Source organism: Hylobates moloch, unplaced genomic scaffold, assembly GCF_009828535.3.
Source record: "Hylobates moloch isolate HMO894 unplaced genomic scaffold, HMol_V3 SCAFFOLD_12, whole genome shotgun sequence".
Taxonomy (NCBI): Eukaryota; Metazoa; Chordata; class Mammalia; order Primates; family Hylobatidae; genus Hylobates; species Hylobates moloch.
Genome location: NW_026652287.1, coordinates 55587297 through 55596849, shown reverse-complemented (window position 1 = coordinate 55596849; position 9553 = coordinate 55587297). Strand labels below are relative to the sequence as shown.

The 9553-nt window shown below is 41.8% G+C and overlaps 1 pseudogene; it reads left to right on the top strand.

Annotated features, from left to right (window-relative positions):
* Positions 1 to 597: 597 nt before the first annotated feature.
* On the top strand, positions 598 to 9333 carry LOC116479552 (hepatitis A virus cellular receptor 1-like; annotated as a pseudogene).
* The last annotated feature ends 220 nt before the right edge of the window (positions 9334 to 9553 follow it).

Genomic DNA, 9553 nt, shown 5'->3' with positions numbered 1-9553 from the left:
GCCATCTTGGCTCCACCCCCCGAAGATTCTGTCTTTACCACGAAGCATGCTGGTATGGCAAAGACAGACAGTTGCTAATCTCATAGAGGACAGATTACATTGAAAGAGGCTCATCCAGCCATGAGCAGGTAACTTAAATAAGTGTTAACTGCTCAAAGTTAAGTATGACAAGAACCTATGAAGTAAAGTTGTTGGGAAAAAGCTGAGTCTTTGGAGGGAAACTGAGTCAGGGCTTGCATAAAGTCCTCTGAAATGTGTCTAGACTTGCTGGCTCCTTGCTTCTAGCCTTCCTAGGCTCCATTCCCATTATCTCAAGTAGCAGAACATGTTCCATATAAATGCTAAACCATCACAGCTGTAGATCATGGGCCCTTTTGACCTCCACGTTCTTACTACCTGTTTCTTTGTTGGATTACCAATAAATACGGTGGGCTCCCAGACCTCAGGGCCTTCGTAGCCTCCACAATAGCAATGGCCCCCTGGTGTCCCACCTTTTTCGCTCTCAATGTCTTTTTTTCAATCCTTTGACTCTGCCGGACTTTGTCACTCCCATGACCTGGTGTTGGGTCTGATCACCCCAAAATTCCTGGTCGCCCAATGTGGGGTGACAAAGACCCTGGTAAAGGAACGCTAGAGTGTGTGAAAGCAGAGGATGCATTGTCAAAGGTAACCCAAGGACGCTTAAAAGAACGTCGGTGGGAAAGTTGAGCGCTCGGAAGAACCAAGGTAAAAAAATGGGACAAAGTGAAAGCATTCTGCTTGTTTAAATTTCTTGAGGCATTTATTATGAAAAGGTGGAGTGAAAGTAGTACTCAGAATTTGTTACCACTCACTTTTTAGTGCAATAAAGCAGTTTTGTCCCTAGTTCCCAGAACAAGGGACTATGGCATTGGAGGAAAGGGACATAATAAGCAGAGATTTTTAAAAAGTGTATAAAGATGGAGCAAAAATTCCAGTCTTGTTTCGGTCAATGTGGATGCTAATAAAAGCAGCTCTTGAGGCATTTCAAACAGATGATGAAGCAGATTCAGATGAGGGAGAAGAGGACGAGTGTAAAAACTAACTTCAGATTCTGAATGTGAGGAAGAGGAAACAGAAATTAAAAGAAAGGGAAACTGAAAAAAGTATGTTTTACTAGCCCATTGGCTCCACCTGCTCAATTAAGTGAAGGCAACCTCCTCTCTCTCCCATTAATGGGCGAGAAGATGAATTAGCTACGAAACTTACTGCCCCTGTATTGCAACATTAAAACCTGGAGCAATTGGTGGTACTATCTAAAATTCTATTCAAAAGGCTAGAGTGGAGGAAGACCTTGAAGCATGGCAATTTCCCATAACTTTAATCCAGCAGGGAGGACTGCAAACGTCCTTCTGCTGTGTTTCCAAAATCCATCTACAAAGGAGAAAGAGAGATGCAAGTAGCTAAAGAAAAAACAGTGTACCTTATTCCTTTAAAAGCCAGGATAAATTTAAAACCTATAATTGATAACTAAAGGTCTTCTCCGTGACCCTATAACATTTCAATACTATCTTGTTGTCAGTGTAAACAAGGGCGTTTCTCAAAATCACTAAGACCACTGACAACCAGTAGACTTCCTATCAAAAATCCTTAACCCAGTAACCTGTAGATGGCCCAAATGCATTCCATCAGTAGCAGCAACTGCTTTGCTAACCGAAGAAAGGATAAAAATATCTTTTAGAACAAGCTCCTTTGTGAGCACATCTCACCAGTTCAGAGCTATCCAAAGTAAAAAAAGCAAAAAGGTAGCTTACTAACTCAATCTTAAAGTATGGGGCTATTCTGTTAGAAAAAGTTGATTTAACATTAACCACTGAAAATTCCCTTAACCCAGCAGATTTCCTAATGAGGTATTTAAATCTTAATTACCATACAAAGGTCCGACAAGACCTAGGAGGAACTTCCTTCAGGACAGGACGACAGATGGTTCCTCCTGGGTGATTGAGGTAGTGGGGGGGAACAATAGGGAAACTGTTGTAGAAGCAGAGTTAGGAAAATTGCCTAATAATTGGACCTCTCAAGCGGGTGAGCTCTTTGCACTCAGCTAAGCCTTAAAGTACTTTCAGAATAAAACAACTCTATCTCAATCCTGACTCAAAAGTTTACCTACATCCTCTCTGAAATGAATTTACATAAGAACTGTTTATAGTGCATCTTGATGGGGCAGCTGGGTTGTTATGAAATAAGAACTCAGCCCAGCTCTAGAACTCACCTCTTGAGTGCAAAGGCAATGTTGGGCATGCTGGTAAAGGACCACTAGAATCCAGCAGCCCAGACTCCTTTCTTTGTGGTCAAGAAAGGTGAGAAAACAGGTGCAGGACTTCTACATCGGTGGACATAACTAATCCAATAAGCAGAGGTCCATGGGTGATTATGCACCCTGGAAAGGAATAAGCATTAGGACATAGAGGATGCTCTGGGACTAATGCTCAGTGGAAAGTGACTAGGGGTGCTGGCATCCCTATGTTCTTTTTTTCAGATGGGAAATGTTCCCCCCAAGGCAAAAACACCCCTAAGATGTATTCTGGAGAATTCAACCAAGTCAGAGTTTATGTACCTTTTTTCCTCTCAGACTTGACACAAATTAAAATAGACCTAGGTAAATTCTCAGATAACCATGATGTTTTACAAGGGTTAGGACAATCCTTTGATCTGACATAGAGAGATATAATGTTACTGCTAGATCAGACACTAATCCGCCATAACTGCAGCCCGAGAGTTTGGTGATCTCTGGTATCTCACTCAGGTCAATGATAGGATGACAACAGAGGAAAGAAAACAATTCCCCACAGGACAGTAGGCAGTTCCCAGTGTAGACATTCACTGGGAAGCAGGATCAGAACATGGAGATCGGTGCCACAGACATTTGCTAACTTGCATGCCAGAAGGGCTAAGGAAAACTAGAAAGAAGCCTATAAAGTATTCAGTGATGTCCACTATAACACAGGGAAAGGAATGAAACCCCACTGCCTTTCTGGAGAGACAAAATGTGGCATTGAGGAAGCATACCTCTCTGTCACCTGACGCTATTGAAGGCCAACTAATCTTAAAGGACAAGTTTATCACTCAGTCAGCTGCAGGCTTTAGAAAAAACTTCAAAAGTCCGCCTTAGGCCCAGAACAAAACTTAGAAACCCTATTGAGCTTGGCAACCTCGGTGTTTTTTGTTTTTTTGTTTTTTATACTAGAGATCAGCAGGAGCAGGCAGAATGGGACAAACTAACAACAACAAAAAAAGGCCACTGCTTTAGTCATGACCCTCAGGCAAGCAGTCTTTGGAGGTTCTGGAAAAGGGAAAGGCTGGGAAAATCGAATGCTTAATAGGGCTTGCTTCCAGTGTGGTCTGCAAGGACACTTTTAAAAAGACTGTCCGAATAGAAATAAGCCACTTCCTTGTCCCTGCCCCTTATGTCAAGGGAATCACTGGAAGGCCCACTGCCCCAGGGGGCAAAGGTCCTCTGAGTCAGAAGCCCTAACCAAATTATCCAGCAGCAGGAATGAGGGTGCCCGGGGCAAGGGCCAGCCCATGCCATCACCCTCCCCAGTTATGCTTGGCCATTTAGGTCCAGGAGGTTAACTGTCTCCTGGACACTTGTGTGGACTTCTCAGTCTTATTCTCCTGTCCTGGACAACTGTCCTCCAGATCTGTCACTATCCAAGGGGTCCTAGGACAGGCAGTCACTAGATACTTCTCCCAGCCACTAAGTTGTGACTGAGGAACTTGACTCTTTTCACAAGCCTTTTTAATTATGCCTGAAAGCCCCACACCTTTGTTAGGGAGAGACATCCTAGCAAAAGCAGGAGCCATTATACACTAGAATTAGGAGAATGAAAAAGGGTAAATATATGCACAAACTCTATGCTTAGCTAGACCTCCATGCCCACACAGCAATATGGAGAGAAAGGGAATTCCTAACTTCCGAAGGAACACCTATCAAACATCAGGAAGCCATTAGGCCCCAAAATTCTCCTTACCTCTGAGTCTACTTCCTCTGATCCCTGCCTAAAGATAATTTTATGGGGAAGGGGATTTGCTTGTGTTTCTCCAGGTGACAATCAGGTGCCTATATGGGTGGCCACCAAATATCTGAAGATCTATCATAAGCCACAGCATCTAGTGGACCCACCTGTACAGTGAGAATTGAAGGTTTGAAAAGTCTCGATTTGCTTTCTCTATACCTTCTGTAAATCAGAAAAAGCCTGTTTCTCATTATCAGTGGACTCCCAGCTACAGCCACAAAAGTTTTTTCTTCTGTTTCAATAGATTTACTAACGTGGGGGTGAGGGTATGCTTTTGTTTTTGCAGGAGATGAACAAACCATGTGGACACCCTCAAGATGTGTACGACCATGGAATGGGAGACTGGAGGGACACATGGATCCCAACCATGGACCGGGTTCCCCCAGTACGAGCCATGAGACAATGGAATCTGAATGAGAAGATGGAACGAGGACCGACCAGAGTCATGATGCTTAATGGACCAATGCTTTCTGACTCAGCTCCTCTCTGCCGTGAATACAAGAAATGCTAATAGTTAGGCAGGAATATCATCACCTCTATTCAGCATGAAGAAGTTACAGAAGATGGACCTTCATCCTTCTGCAACCCCTAGGATTAAGGGTCCTTTTGTAAAAGGGAAAGGGGAGATATATGGGAAGCATTCAAACCAGAGCGACTCCAGTTTGAATAAGGGCTAAGAAAAATAAAGCTGGATAGCCCACCGTCAATTAAGGGCTGCAAAGCCTGCAATCACCTTGCTCAATTAAAAGAGGCCACTTTTTATGCTAGTGATAATGATAGCTAGTAATAATGGTAGTAATAATGATACCTTCTCTTTTACAAAAAAGATAAGGGGGCATGTTGGGAAAAAGCTGTGTTGGGAGGGAAACTGAGGCAGGGCTTGCATAATGTCCTCTGGAATGTGTCTAGACTTGCTGGTTCCTTGGTTCTAGCCTTCCTAGGCTCTTATTCCCATTATCTTAAGTAGCAGAACATGTTCCATATAAATGCTAAACCGTCACAGCTGTAGATCATGGGCCTGCTCTTTTGACCTCCACATTCTCACCACCTGTTTCTTTGCTGGATTACCAAAAAATACCATGGGCTCCCAGAGCTCAGGGCCTTCACAGCCTCCATGATAGCGATGGCCCCCTGGTGTCCCAGTTTTTTCTCTCTTTTTCTCAATCCTTTGACTCTGCTGGACTTTGTCACCCTGACAATGTGGTGTTGGGTCTGATCACCCCAAAATAAAGTTTGGCCCTTTTGTATGGGAGAGGAATGGAGGATGCCGGGATGCAGGCCAAGGAAGGTGACCCATGGAAGTGACATTTGAGCTAATATCTGAAGGATGGGTGGCAGGAGGAAAAATAATGCTTCAGAGAACAGCGTGGATGCTGGTGCCTCAGTGAGATTGGAATGCTGGATTAAGCAACGCATATGAACAGAGTGTTTCCTCCTCTTTAAAGAGTTATGTATATGTTTTCCATGATTTTAGCTATTTCTCTACTTGTAATGTGTTTTACTTGGTTAAAAATTATGTGTGGCATGGATGAAGCAAGAAAAGTACTTATGTAACTGAGAAACCAATGCTATATTTTTACCTATGAAAATAATTAAATGACTTTCTCCTGTTCTTTTCCTTCTTTCCTTTTATTGATACTAAAATACAAAGGAAAGATTTCTTGTAGATGATCTGAGCTTTTGATTGATTTTCAGATGAGATGTGCACCTACTGTTACGAGTGTTGAAGTCTGTGTTTGATTTAGGGATGCTTTATCTGTTTGAACTGTAAGCCTAGGATTCATGAGAAGAGACTTTGGGTAGGAACCAAGCTAGGACTGTCACAATGGCTTAAGCACATCAGAGCAGTTCTGATGCTACTTAGGAGCATCAAAACTCCTTTCGTGGCCAGATTTTTCATCTAATTTCTTAATTGAAACCCCATAAAGAACATGAGTGGTCTTGTGATACCCTTCATGTCTTAGAGTTATATCAATAAGTTGCTTCACCAGTAATCTGTGAAAATAAAGTTTAGTAAATAGAAGTTGCTGTTTATCTACTGTATGCTAGGATCTTTGCTAGATCTGTCAGTGCCCAAGAAAAAGATTTATTTTACCCCTTTCACAAAGAGTGAAACTTATTTCCACAGAGTGTGTGTCTAGCCAGCATTTAAATACTTCTGATGACAGACTTGCTCCCTACACCTAGGTAGTTCTTGGGTTTCTACTATATTAACTAATTTTTTTAAATGGCAAAGCATTTTTGAAACAAAATAGATAGTGATGTGTTTTCTGCTGAGTTGGTACATGCTAGAAGCTGTAGTGCAGGCATGCTGTTCTGTGCTTTATGCAACTCAGGGAGACAGTGTGAAATCTGACCCCCAGAGAGTTCCATCAGGGCATGCTTCAACTACTCAGTGAGTGGTCATCTCCTACATTAAGATTTCTGCTCCTGAGAAAAAATATCAGTTTCACTTGGATGCACAGCCGTCCTCTTCTGTGTGAGTTGGGCCACCATCTTCTAAGACAATCTCACATGAAAGTCTTATTGGGATGCTCATTTTGTGTAATGCTTGTCTCTGATGCCATCCACATGACACACCAAAATCTCAGGTGAGCCCCACTGTTCTCCAAAGATGGTTCTCTTGCATGGTATCAATTCTGACAGATGTAACCTGAACATCTCTTTGGGCCTCAGGTAGCATTGGTTTCTCTATTTTGGGGAGACCATAATTTTTCATCTCTTGCTTGGAAGCATAGATATTTCTGTGTTACCACAACCATAAATATCATTAGGAAAGACACCACACTTTATTCCATTTCTGTATGGGATAAGATAAACTGAATAGAAAGAAATAAAACTTTTAAAAGCCCTCCCTACTCTTCATCTTTTAAAATTGAAAAAGCTTGGTGAAGAGATGCTGGGTGGAATACTTGTAAAACTAAGCTTAAGTATGTTTTTTGGAAATTTAAATCTTAAGGTACTCTACAAATAATTCAGTTTTTTTCACCTCACTGTGACTCAAGTATATGTGTGCATTTAGGAGTCTAATTACAAGTTATTATAAATATATCTTACCAGATAATTACCTTGTTGTGAATATCCAAAATTGGAATAGTATGTTCAGAACCAATTTGAACATACTATATATAAGCCAACTTTTGAATAAGCTATTCATACCTACTTATTTTGGAGAGTGCTGGGTAGTGGTGACCATACATGCTCTGTGTGGGGTGATGTAGGTTTTCTTAAATATTTGTGTATTTGCACTGTTATAGTGTTGCTTCCTCAATGCCCTGGTGTGTTAAGTTTTCTATGCTTTGGGGTATGAGCATGTCTTACATATGGCTGTCTTCTGGATATGTTAGACCATCTATTATGGTATGATTAAGTGAATGAATGTTGAATATATTTTCTGTGAAGTACCTGTGGAAATTAATGAAATAAGTTAATAAAGAAATACATGTTTGAAATTTGAGTTCACTTCAGAGAAATGAAAAATTGTATCAGGTAAGCCAGGCCATGCTATGTGTCTTAAGGATGTCTATAATATGCCTGTTCTTTGCATGCCCAAAGCCAATGTCATCTTGCTAATAATGTGAGATTGAGATATATGCTGTAAAATTACTTTTTCCTCAGGAAAGTGGATGCTCTGCCTTAGAATGAGAGAGTGTGTGGACATGTTTTGTCTTCTTGTGACAATAAGTGCTGAAAACAGGGTAGTCAGTCATCTTCTCAGTTTCTCATTGATTTTGTTTTAAGCAGTGCTAGATATAGATGTGGTGAATATGGTTGACTGTGTTCTTAAGCTTGCTTATGTCTTTATTACTCTGTTCCGCACTGGAAAGCAGATGGTGTGTAGTCATGTGTCTGTTTTGTGTTATGCTAAGAAAAAGGGAGAAGTATCAGTGTATTGGAGAAGTGGAGTTGTTAACACTAGTCAAATTCCTATGTTTAGAGATTATTATTTGTTGGGAACAGGCTTCCCAAGATCTGGCCACAAACTGGCCCCAAAACTGGCCATAAACAAAATCTTTGCAGCACTGTGACATGTACATGATGGCCATAACGCCCACGCTGGGAGATTGTACATTTACCAGAATGAGGGCAAGGAACATCTGGCCCACCCAGCGTGGAAAACCATTTAAAGCCGTCCTTAAACCACAAACACAGACTAGGAGGAGGGAGAAGAAGCTGGAAAACTGCCTTCTAAGTGGCTGATCCCATAATGCATCCCTCAAGTGGCCATCTTAAGCCTCATCCTACATCTGGCAGATTCTGTAGCTGGTTCTGTAAAGGTTGGTGGAATGGCAGGTCCATCTATCACGCTACCTTGCTGCTACAATGGAGCTGTCACATCCATGTGCTGGAATGCAGGTGTATGTTCTTTATTCACATGCCGAAATAGCATTGTCTGGACCAATGGAACCCATGTCACCTATCGGAAGGACACACGCTATAAGCTATTGGGGGACCTTTCAAGAAGGGATTTCTCTTTGACTATAGAAAATATAGCTGTGTCTGACAGTGGCTTATATTGTTGCCATGTTGAGCAGAGTGGGTGGTTCAATGACATGAAAATCAACATATCATTGGAGATTGTGCCACCCAGGGTCATGACTACTCCAATTGTCACAACTGTTCCAACTGTCACAACTGTCCAAACGAGCACCACAGTTCCAATGACAACAAGCGTTCCAATGACAACAACAGTTCTAATGACAACTGTTCCAATGACAATGAGTGCGCCAACAAGTGTTCCAACAACAACTGTTCCAATGACAATGACTGTTCCAACAACGAGTGTTCCAATGACAAGAAGTGTTCCAATGACAACAACGGTCTCTACCTTTGTTCCTCCAATGCCATTGCCCACGCAGAACCATGAGTCAGTAGCCACTTCACCATCTTCACCTCAGCCAGCAGAAACCCACCTTATGACACTTCAGGGACAAATAAGGACACAACCTACCAGCTCACCATTGCACTCTTTCACAACAGATGGGAATGACACTGTGACAGAGTCTTCAGATTGGCCTTTGGAATAACAATCAAACTCAACTGTCCCCAGCATATAGTCCACAGATGGCCACCACCACAAAAGGAATCTATGCTGGAGTCTGTATTTCTGTCTTGGTGCTTCTTGCTCTTTTGGGTTGTCATCATTGCCAAAAAGTATTTCTTCAAAAAGAAGATTCAACAACTAAGTGTATCGTTTAGCAGCCTTCAAATTAAAGCTTTGAAAAATGCAGTTAAAAAGGAAGTCCAAGCAGAAGACAATCTCTACACTGAGAATAGTCTTTATGCCACAGACTAAGACCCAGTGGTGTCTACGCCCATGACTGCAGAAGACTGAACAGGTATTAGCACATCAGACATCTTTTAGACTCCAAGACAATTTTTCTGTTTCAGTTTCATCTGGTATTCCAACATGTCAGTGATACTGGGTAGAGTAACTCTCTCACCCCAAACTGTGTATAGTCAACCTCATCATTAATGTAGTCCTAATTTTTTATGCTAAAACTGGCTCAATCCTT